Source organism: Dipodomys merriami, unplaced genomic scaffold (assembly GCF_024711535.1).
Source record: "Dipodomys merriami isolate MVZ:Mamm:240054 unplaced genomic scaffold, mDipMer1.0.p SCAF_25, whole genome shotgun sequence".
In the NCBI taxonomy this organism is placed as follows: Eukaryota; Metazoa; Chordata; class Mammalia; order Rodentia; family Heteromyidae; genus Dipodomys; species Dipodomys merriami.
The window spans coordinates 23,817,350-23,828,758 of record NW_027203937.1 but is presented as its reverse complement, the minus strand read 5'-3'; the positions used below and the strand labels follow the sequence as shown (position 1 = coordinate 23,828,758).

General features: G+C 45.0%; 1 long non-coding RNA gene across 4 annotated transcripts; it reads left to right on the top strand.

Moving 5' to 3' along the window:
• Positions 1-269: 269 nt before the first annotated feature.
• Positions 270-9,675, top strand: LOC138836519 (uncharacterized). Of its 4 annotated transcripts, none has more exons than XR_011374960.1 (3): positions 270-464; positions 7,078-7,261; positions 9,353-9,675. It is a non-coding gene; the product is annotated as an uncharacterized lncRNA (long non-coding RNA). The 4 variants fall into 4 exon arrangements; XR_011374961.1 differs by having other exon boundaries at positions 7,074-7,261; XR_011374963.1 differs by lacking the exon at positions 270-464 and adding an exon at positions 623-966.
• The last annotated feature ends 1,734 nt before the right edge of the window (positions 9,676-11,409 follow it).

The following is an 11,409-nucleotide window of genomic DNA, read 5'->3' as shown; positions in this document are numbered from 1 at the left end:
CCGGGGCGGAGCCGCGGAGCGCTAGTGCTCACTCGGCGGTGGTGAGGCCGGGCTCGGAACCCCGAGGTCACTGTGGGTGGGAGAGCTGGAGGGAACGGTCGTCTGGCCGGAGTCGGGGTTGGGGGCCGCCGCAGACCGTGAGGCCCTTCAGCCCCACGCTCCTCGGGGCTGGGCCTCGGGGACGTCCTGGGCGTGGCTGTGCGAAGTCACGTTCCGGTGGCAAGGTCTGGAGCGGGGGGGGGGGGGGGGGGGGGGTGGCGGCTACTGCCTCAGGCTGCTTCCGAACCGTCGGCCGAACCCTCCGAGTCCATGCGGGAAGGGCGAGCGAATTGAGCTGTGCGTGCTGGGACACTGGCACCGGTGTTCTCGGTCTGTCCCCTCTCACCCCGGGTGGCCACGTGCCCACCCCGACGTGAGCTCCGCCGGCCCGGAGCCAGCTCGGCGGCGGGGCCGGACTTCGCCTGGTAAACATGCAAAACCCTGGCCCCTCCCCCCTCGCCCTCCCCCCCCCCTCCCTGCGGCCTTCCCCCCTCCCCCTCCGTCCCGCCAGCCCCCGCACCACACTGAGCCACCACTAAGCTACTACGGTGTTTTGGTTTGGTTTGCGTTGGCCGAACTGATTGGCCTGGTGTGCAGTTCTCCCTCGTAACAGGACTCTTCTTCCTTCTTAGTGGTGGTGGTTTGCGGGTCCTGGGGCTTGAGCCTCTTTGTGCTTGAGCCACGGCGCCACTTTTTCTGCGTAGTTTATTGGAGTCTCACGCGGACTTTCCAACTGCGTCCTCAGAGCTCAGCCTCCTGTGTAGTTAGGATTACAGGCGTGCGCCACCAGCGCCCTGACAGTAGGAATTCACTGACAGTAGGAATTTCCAGAGTCCAAGGACATAAGATTGCCAAACTTACCTGCAGAAAATCAATTTGGATACTCAGTCACAGTAGATTAGAGCTCACTTTTTGTGAATTCTGGAGGTAAGTGTTCTTGTGGATTTGCTCTGATTCACATTGCTAGACAGAAGTCTTGGGTTGAATGGCCTTTTACATTTTTTTTTTTTTTGTCAGCTGTGGGGCTTGAACTCTGGACCTGGTTGCTGTCTCTTGGCTCCTCAGCTCAAGGCAAGCACTCTACCGCTTGAGCCACAGTGCCACTTCTGGTTCTTATAGTGGTTTATGGGAGATAAGAGTCTCACACTTTCCTGCTTGGGCTGGACTGATCCTCAGGTCTCAGCCTCCTCAGGAGCTAGGATTACAGGTATGAGCCACCGCACCCAACTTTTTACACTTATTTCTGATATCTTTTAGCCCTCTGTGAGTTCCACCAGTTTCTGATGTATGCTGTTCTATTCCAACACTTATAAAGGCTCAGATCAAAATACCTTTTTTTTTTGTAAAGAATCTATGAAACCTGGCATCGATGATTATTGCCTGTAATCCTAAAGATTGCCTTTCAAAGATAGCCTGAACAGGAAAGTCCCTGAGACTCTTCTGCAATTAACCACCAGAAAAAGGGGAAACAGCACTGTGGCTCAAAGTGGTAGAGCACTAGCCTAAGCAAAAAAAGTTTAGAAACAACAAGCCGGGCACCAGTGGCTCATGCCTATAATCCTAGCTACTCAGGAGGCTGAGGTCTGAGGATCGAAGTTCAAAGCCAGCCTGGCAGGAAAGTCTGTGAGACCCTTATCTCCCATAAACCACTAGAAAACCGGAAGTGGCGCTGTAGCTCAAGTTGTAGAGCGTTGGCCTTGAACTGAAGAGCTGAGGGATAGCGCCCAAGCCCAGAGTTCAAGCCCCACAACCGACCAAAAAATAAAAATGAAATAATAACAATAATAATAAATGGGAAGGGGAAACAAAGGAGGAGGCTACAATGCTTGATAAGAAATGTACTCATTATCTTGCCCATGTAATTGTAACCCCTCTGTACAGTATTTTCACAATAAAAAATAAATAAAACTTTAAAAATAATAAGTTTAGGAACAGTGCCTAGGCTCTGAGTTCAAGTCCAAGACTGGCAAAAAAAAAAAAAGTCAATGATTGTATCCCAGACTGGCCTCCATCCTCTGGCCATCTCTCCTGCTCCAGCCTCTGGTGTGCTGGGATCACAGCACCCAGCCAAGCTGAATTTTTAATGAAAATACATCTTAGTACTTAACAGAGAATTTCCTGAGATCACAACTGATGACCCAGTAAAGAACCAACAACTGCCAGGCATTTCCTAGCAAATACATAAATATATCTTTTTGGAGGCTAACCCAAACTTTAAACTAGTACAGGATCAGAACAGTGCTCTGGTCCATTTCAGGGAGAAGCATTCTCAGATACACAGATGCCAGGACTAAAGAAGTGATAGCTAACACTCTCCTGCTGCTAACCCTTATCCTCTTCTGTCACATCTGAGGACAACATTATTTGATTATTTAGATATTTAACATTTACTCAATTGTATGCCAATGTTAATAAACAACTTTTAAAACATTTTATTGGTCAACAGCTTGAGTTGTGTGTAAAAATGTGCTATTTATGTAAATAGGAACTTTAAAGGCCCCTGGACACCTGTTGAGTTTCCAATGAAACCTTGCTATATGAGTTCTGTGACATCAAACTCACCCCCCCATACACATACACATGCTCAGACACACGCACACACCTTTAGTGCATTCCCAATACTGTTTATTGTCTTAACAGCCTTCATAGTTATCTTAAATTATATCGTCACTATACCCTTTTAGAAAAATGTTCTTGTTGATAGGGACCTTTTCTGCAGTGTTCATTGTAGTGATCTGATATGGATTAGGTGCTCGCTCATAAGAGTCTAGCCAGTAATAGTTTGTTTCCTAAATTAGCAGATTTGCTGATATTCTTCCCTTTGTAAGACTTTGAGAGGTTAGAGGCATGACTCAATTGGTAAGAGTCCTAGCTAGCCACTGGGCAAAAGCATCAGGTACCTCATTCAAGTCCCTGACCTAACAAAAACCAAATTTGAACAGATTACAACTTTACTCAATGAAAGTTTTGACTAGGGGCTGGGAAGATGGCTCAGTGGTAGAGCACTTGCCTTGCATGCCTGAGGCCCTGGGTTCGATTCCTCAGCACCACATAAGAAAAAAGAAAAAAGCCGGAAGTGGCGCTGTGGCACAAGTGGTAGAGCGCTAGCCTTGAGCTGAAGAGCTGAGGGACAGCGCCCAGGCCCAGAGTTCAGGCCCCATAACCGGACCCAAAAAAAAAAAAAAAAAGTTTGGACTAGATTAATGAGTATCACACCTTATTTATTTCCTCCTTTATCTGTATTTTCCTTTTCCTGTCTCAAATAAAAATATAAATTGTGGGCTTGGAAGGTGGCTTAGTGGTAGAATGCAAGGCTACCATGCATGAAACCCCTGGTTTGATTCCTCAGTTCCACATGAACAGAAAAAGCTGGAATTGATGCTCTGGCTCAAGTGGTAGAGTGCTAGCCTTGAGCAAAAGAAGTTCAGGGACAGTGCCCAGGCCCTGAGTTCAAGCCCCAGGATTGACAAATTTAAAAAAGTTTCTTTAAATTAATTATCTATCTATCTATCTATCTATCTATCTATCTATCTATCTATCTATCTATCTATCTATCTATGTGTGGTAAGATACCAGCTCAATTCCCTTCTCTGGAGGTAAAACTTTTAATAGTATTTGTTTTGTCTTCTTTTCACTCCTACTTTGCTACCTATGAGCTCCCTAAAATGGGCTGGAGCAAAAGGGCCTGGGAATAGTTTTGGTTCAGAGTGAAATGCACAACAAATGTGTAGAATGACTTAGGGGAAAATAAGCATTTTTATAAAGTTGAAAATGTGTGTGGTAGAGTGCATATTGTTGAGGCCCTGGGCTGATTTCCACACAGGAAAACAACAAAATCCTAGAGCCACTCACTCCCTTATAATGCCTTTGCCTACGTGTCCCTCATACCTACACTGGACACATCCATTACTGATTGTTGGTTATCAACTTGCACTTGATTGGGTATTGCTGTTGTGGAATTGAGGACTGTGGAACATTTATTTTGTGTACTCCTTTCCTTCCCACCCAGTTTTGTCTTTATTTAGAGCCTAGCTCTATGCCTCAGTCCCTGAGGAAGTACTTAGTAAATGTTTCTGGAATGATTAAAGGAAATTATAGTCATCTTTAAAACCAGTTCAGAAGTAGGAAACCCAAGTCCTGTGTCCTCCAACTAAACACATGGCACAATGTTATGGTTTAAATACAGCCACAACCTAACTGAAGTTTTAAGTAACTGTCCTGATTTTTTTTTTTTCTAATTTCAAACTGAAGTAGAGGACACACTGTTCTAGAGAGAAGGGTTCCACCCACCTGCCCGGCATAGCTAAGTCATGTTTTTAGTCCTTTCCCCTCCCAGTATTATTTCCAAGCATAATGTTGCCTGGCAACTTGTGCAGAATTCACATGCTTGTGGTAATGTTGCAATAACTGAGTAAAAATTGTGTGTACAGTGGGGGGAAAGAATCTTGTTTGTCTTCTTTGACCCATTAGCCAGTAAAAGGCTTTAATGCCACTATTGTCAGCCCATTCAGTCTTCTTTGACAGCAAAACAACTAACATTCTTGCCCTAAAGATTTATAATTGAGATTTTTAAATCGCCCTCTCTACTTTAAATACATATAGCAGAGTCTAAATGCATATGCTTAATAACATTAGGTTTGAAATCTTATAGAACTAAGAACTTGTACTCACTAGATAGGTGCTTTACCTTCAGCCTTTAGTTTCTTTCAACTGGGATGGAATGTAGTAACTCTAGTTTTTGTTTTTTGTTTTTTGTTTTTCCGGTCCGGTCGTGGGCCTGAACTCTGGGCCTGGGCACTGTCCCTCAGCTCTTCAGCTCAAGGCTAGCGCTCTACCACTTGAGCCACAGCGCCACTTCCAGCTTTTTTCTTTTTGCTTATGTGGTGCTGAGGAATCGAACCCAGGGCCTCATGCATGCAAGGCAAGCGCTCTACCACTGAGCCATCTTCCCAGCCCAGTAACTCTAGTTTTTTTCTCATGCTTCTCCCCCCCTTTACAGATACATAAAGGACTGTTTGGGGGAGTTGTCACTTACTTTGACAATACTGACCTGAGCTTGCTAGGCAAGCTTGCCAGTCTCTACCACTTAAGGCATACCTCTGTACTTTTAAGGAGTTTCAATAACTGAAAAGGTCACTTCACAAATCATTAATGGGAAATCGTGAATTCAGTATGCTCAAAAAAAAGAAAGAAAGAAAGAAAGCATAGATAATTGTTAATTTGTCTGCCCTTTGGATTTGAGACATACAGGAAATAACCTGGATAACCAAGAAGAATGAGGACATGAGGACTGGTCATTTGTGATTATTTATACCAGCTGTGTTGAAATGACTGCAGCACAAAATATGTTAAGACTCTTCTTCAGTGAGTGGAGGTTGTGGGGGGTTGTATTACTAGCAGGGAAAGGAGATAAGATAGACACCCTAGTGGGGCAATGGTGGCTCACTCCTGTAATCCTAGCTAGTCAGGAGGCTGAGATCTGAGGATCGTGGTTCAAAGCCAGTCTGGGCAGGAAAGTCCATGGGACTCTTATCTCCAATAAACCACCAGAAAACCGGAAGTGGTGCTGTGGTGTTTGCCTTGAGCTGAAGAGCTGAGGGGCAGCACCCAGGCCCAGAGTTCAAACCCCACAACCAAAAAAAGAAAAAAAAAAAAAAAAAAGACACACCCAATTGCTGTTTTTTTGTTAGCAACTTGAGCTTGTTTGGTATTGCTATGTTTTGATGATTCAGTGGTGAGTCACTTTTAAAGTTCTGCAAATGTCCTGCTCAGCTCCAACAGAGTTGAGAGATACACTCATGGAGTAGCTACTCCATGGATAGATAATCCAGTTGTGTGACATATTCAGCCAGTTGGAAGCACATATACATATATAGATGACACTGGTTCCTAAATGCAGAAATAAGCTTTAGTTGGAGGTCTTCTTTTGAGTGTCTGTTTTTTTTTCCCCCAAGCATTTATTTCAGAGGGCTGGGAATGTAGCTTAGTGGTAGAGTGCTTGCCTAGTATGCATGAAGACCTGGGTTCGATTCCTCAGTACCATATAAACAGAAAAGCCCCCTGAACTTTTTTTACTCAAGGCTAGTACTCTACCACTTTGAGCCACAATGCCACTTCTGGCTTTTTCTGTTTATGTGGTACTGAGGAATTGAACCCACGGCTTCATGCATGTTAGGCAAGCACTCTACCACTAAGCCACCTTCCTAGCCCTTTACTTACATTTTATGGACAAATAAAATGAAATATATTGTTAGAAATATAGCCCAGTGGGGGCTGGGAAGGTGGCTCAGTGGTAGAGTGCTTGCTGTGCATGCATGAGGCCCTGGGTTTGATTCCTCAGCCCCACATAAGCAGAAAAAGCAGGAAGTGGCTCTGTGGCTTGAGTGGTAAAGCGCTAGCCTTGAGCTGAAAAGCTGAGGGACAGTGTCCAAGCCCAGAGTTCAAGCCCCACGAGCGACCAAAAAAAAGAATATAGCCCAGTGGTAGAGCATTTGCTTAAATATGCTCAAGGACTGGTTTTACTGTAGTACCTAAGGGGGGAAAAGTCACAGATTTAAAAGTGCTGCCACAAATTATTACTGATGCTATTTTTATTATATATTAATTGAATTATATAGTAATTGAATAAGTTTCCTATGACTCATTCCTGTAATCCTATTCAGAAGATTCAGATCTGAGAATCAAGATTCATAGAAAAATCCATGAAACTCCTGTTTCCAATTAACCACCAAAAAGCTGGAAGTAGAGCTGTGGCTCAAGTGATAGACTACCAGCCTTTGAGCAAAAACTGAGGCACAGCACTCAGGACCAAAGTTCAAGTCCCAAGAATAGCCAAAGTAAGAAAAAAAAAGAAAGAAAATGTCACAGTGAAACTTAGGACTTTTTGTTGTTGTTTGGGTGCCAGTACTGGGGCTTAGCCATAGCTGGTGCTAGCTCAAGGCTAGTACTCTACTATTTCTGTTTCAGCCACAGCTCTACTTCCAGCCTTTTGGTGGTTAATTGGAGATTAGAGTCTCACAGACTTTCTTGCCCAGGCAGGCTTTGAAACTGGATCTTCAGCTGTCAGCTTCCTGAGTACCTAAGATTATAAACATGAGCCACTAGCATCTGGCAGGACTGCAGACTTTTATTGGGTCCTGGACACATAAGGATAGTCAATTCTAGAAAATGGATTATGATGTACTGAAGCCACAGCACCACTTCCACATCTGGTTTTTTGGAGGTAAGAGTTTCATGGCCTTTATTGCTGGGGCTGGCTTTGAATGGTGATCCCTCAGATCTCAGCTTCCTGAGTAGCTAGGGTTACAGACATGAGCCACCAATGCCCACCTTGTACTTGTCTTCTAGAGACTAGTTTGCATTATCAACTATTCCCAAATGTTGGGTAGGGAAAGTCTTGACCTTAAATGGTCAGACCAGGTTGTCATTTTTCACAGGCAGTGTGGGGATGTGTCATTAAGTGCCTGTTACAAGTCATTGCATTGACATCAGCAATCCAGGATGTGATTTCTTCTCAATATCCAGGCTAGAATTCTCAGCCATCCTCTCTTTGCCTAACTCCTGTATTATTCCTCCTCCACAGAGAATGCATTGGGTAAGATGAAAGGTAAGAATTGGGCAGGGCTGGGAAGGTGGCTCAGTGGTAGAGTGCTTGCCTTGCATGCATGAGGCCCTGAGTTTGATTCCTCAGCACCACATCAGCAGAAAAAGCCAGAAGTGGCACTGTGACTTAAGTGGTAGAGTGCAAGCCTTGAGCTGAAGAGCTGAGGGACAGCGCCCAGGCCCAGAGTTCAGGCCCCACGACTGACAACAACAAAAAAAAAGTTAATTAGGAGATTTGGCGAGTCACTGGTTTCAGCTGTTGAGGCAGGATATACTTGATGTGAGATTGGGAAGTGGATCCAGAGGAATGCAGATTTGCACTTCTACTTTTTTGTTTTATCATAAATCCCAAATGGCCAGGCACATTGGCTTACTCCTGGTGGCTTACTAGCTGTTCAGGAGGCTGAGATCTGAGGATTGCAATTCCAAGCTGGCCTGGGCAGGAAAGACCCAGTGAGACTCTTATCTCCAGCTAACCACCAGAAAACCAGAAGTTGTGCTGTGGCTCAAAGTGGTGGAGTGCTAGTGTTGGGATAGCACTCAGACCTGAATTCAAGCCCACTACTGGCAAAAATATATATATATAATAAAATCCACATATTTTATTTATGTATTATTTATCTTTTTTTTTTTTTTTTGGGTCCGGTCGTGGGGCCTGAACTCTGGGCCTGGGCGCTGTCCCTCAGCTCTTCAGCTCAAGGCTAGCACTCTACCACTTGAGCCACAGCGCCACTTCCGGCTTTTTTCTTTTTGCTTATGTGGTGCTGAGGAATCGAACCCAGGGCCTCAGGCATGCAAGGCAAGCGCTCTACCACTGAGCCACCTTCTCAGCCCTATTATTTATCTTTTTGTGCTGGTCCTGGATCATGAACTCTGAGCCTGAGATTTGTGCTCAAAGTTAGAGCTCTACCACTTGAGCCACAGCTTCACTTCTGGCTCAGATCTCAGCCTCCTGAATAGCTAGGATTATAAGTGTGAGCCATCAGTGCCAGGCAATTACTCCCCACAACCCTTTTTTTTTTTTTTAATTTTTTATTGTGAAAATACCATACAGAGGGGCTGAGAAGGTGGCTCAGTGGTAGAGTGCTTGCCTTGCATGCATGAGGCCCTGGGTTCGATTCCTCAGCACCACATAAGCAGAAATAAAAAAGCCGTAAGTGGTGCTGTGGCTCAAGCAGTAGAGTGCTAGCCTTGAGCTGAAGAGCTGAGGGACAGTGCCCAGGCCCAGAGTTCAGGCCCCACGACCGGACCCCCCCCCCAAAAAAAATATATATATATATACCATACAGAGGGGTTACAATTACATGGGCAAGGTAATGAGTACATTTTTTTTATTCTTTTGCTTTTGCTTATTTATTTTTATTATTATTTTTTATTCTTTTGCTTTTGTTTATTTTTTTTTCTTTTTTGCCAGTCCTGGGGCTTGAACTCAGGGCCTGGGCATTGTCCCTGAGCTTCTTTTTGCTCAAAGCTAATGCTCTACCACTTGAGCCACAGCACCACTTCTGGCTTTTTTTCTGTATATGTGATACTGAGGAATCCAGGGCTTGATGCTTGTTAGGCAAGCACTCTACCACTGAGCCACCTTACCAGCCCGATGAGTTACCAGCCCGATGAGTACATTTCTTATCAAGCATTGTTACCGCCTCCTGTTTCCCCTTCCCATCCCTCCCATCTCCCCCTCCCCCGCAACCCTTTTGTTTTTTTTCAGTCATACTGGTGAGGTCAGCTCCTGGAAGGCAAGAAGACTCCACCTCCCTCGCAGCAAAGTCTCCGCCCAGAACCTGTGTTACCTAGGCAACTGGCACACCTGAAAGAGGTCACCTCGATGTGGCCACACCTTTCCCTACCTCTACCCTAGATAAAGCCTAGACCAGTGCCAGCCGTCCTCTTTCCAAGCCTTGTGGAGTGCCAACATGGCCTGGTGCCAGCCAGAACGATGAATTAACCTAGCCCTTACCTGAATACCACGTGCGTGCCTGGTACTGTTCTTACTCAACCTCTTTTTAAAAACCTGAATAAACCTACACCTTACCTGAATACCACGTGTGTGCCTGGTACTGTTCTTATTCAACCTCTTTTTAAAAACCTACCAGTGGGGGCTTGAACTCAGGTCCTGGGCTCTGTCCCTGAGCTTTTTTGCTCAAGGTTAGTGCTGTACCACTTTGAACTATTGTGCCACTTTTGGTTTTCTGGTGGTTAATTGGTGATAAGAGTCTCAAGGACTTTCCTGCATGGGCTAGCTTTGAACCATGATCCTCAGATCTCAGCCTATTGAGTAGCTAGGATTATAGGTGTGAGCCACTAGTTCCCAGCTGACTTCATTTTTTTTTTTTTTTTTTTTTTTTTGGTCTGGTCGTGGGGCCTGAACTCGGCCTGGACACTGTCCCTCAGCTCTTCAGCTCAAGGCTAGCGCTCTACCACTTGAGCCACAGCGCCACTTCCAGCTTTTTTCTTTTTGCTTATGTGGTGCTGAGGAATCGAACCCAGGGCCTCAGGCATGCAAGACAAGCACTCTACCACTGAGCCACCTTCCCAGCCCATAATAGACTGAATGATATACAAAACTATCAGAGTGCCTACCCAAGAAAGCCAAAGGAGGCCTATTGTTATCTCTAAAGTGGGACAAGACAGAATTATGATACATGAATCCAGGACAGACTTATACCTGTAACCCTATTTTCTTAGGCGGCTGAGATCTGGAGTATAGGGTTAAAGCCAGCCTGAACAGAAAAGTCTGCAAAACTCTTCAGTAAAATGCTGGACTGGAAATGTGGCTCAAGTGGTAGAGTGCCAGCTGTGAGTGAAAATGTAAGGCCCTGAGTTCAAGCCCTAGTACCAGTATATAATACAGTACTAGCAGTCAACTAAGAATAGTGGTTAAGGGATAGAGCATGGTTCAAGGGATAGAACACCTATCTAACAAGCACAAGGCCCTGAGTTTAAATTCTACTACCTCTGAAAACATTCTTCATCCTCATCATCTAGTAGTTGGAAGCCAGGCAGATGTCCTTGATTATCCAACATTCTTGGTACATATGGAGGGCTCCTCTGTTTCAGGTCTCGACTAGTCTCTTCCTCCTTACTCTAGGAAAAGAAGCCTGGTATATAATTCCATGTATGTATGAAAATGACAGAAATTCCCTTATATACTACTATATGCTCATAAAAAATCAAGGAAGGAAGAAACACACACACACAAAAAAAAAAAAAACACAAAAGGAAGAAAGGAAGGAAGGAGAAAGAAAAGGAGCCTTGAACTTTGTTTCTTAATCTGTTTACTTCATCCAGCCTGGCCTTCCTCACAGCCTCCGACAAGCAGCCTTGTGCTCTGGTTTCAGTCTGTGAGAGGTGCTGATAAGAAAAAGAGCTTCCTGCCCTACGCCCCCGCCCCCCCCCAATTTGCCTCCCAAAGGGCTTTGTTCTCAGTTAGCCTAGTGAAAGTATTAGGATTGCTGACCACACCCACCTGCAGTGTTAGCCCAACTTCCAGCCTTCCATTTAAGGTATTTGAAGTAACCAGTCCTTTGTTCTTTTGTTCATCCCCCCCCCTGCCCCCCCATTCAGCCTCCTCCACCAGCTCTGCTTACTTCCAGGGCCCTATGTGGCCAGTATTCTGTCAAGTGACCTTAAGAAACAACAGAAGAGCTACACACAAAAAAACCAGACAATGTAAATAAAGATATAATATTCTTTTTCCAGTCCTGTGGCTTTCCACCTGTGTGCTCTCCCTGAACTTCTTTTTGCTCAAAGCTAGTGTTCTACCAT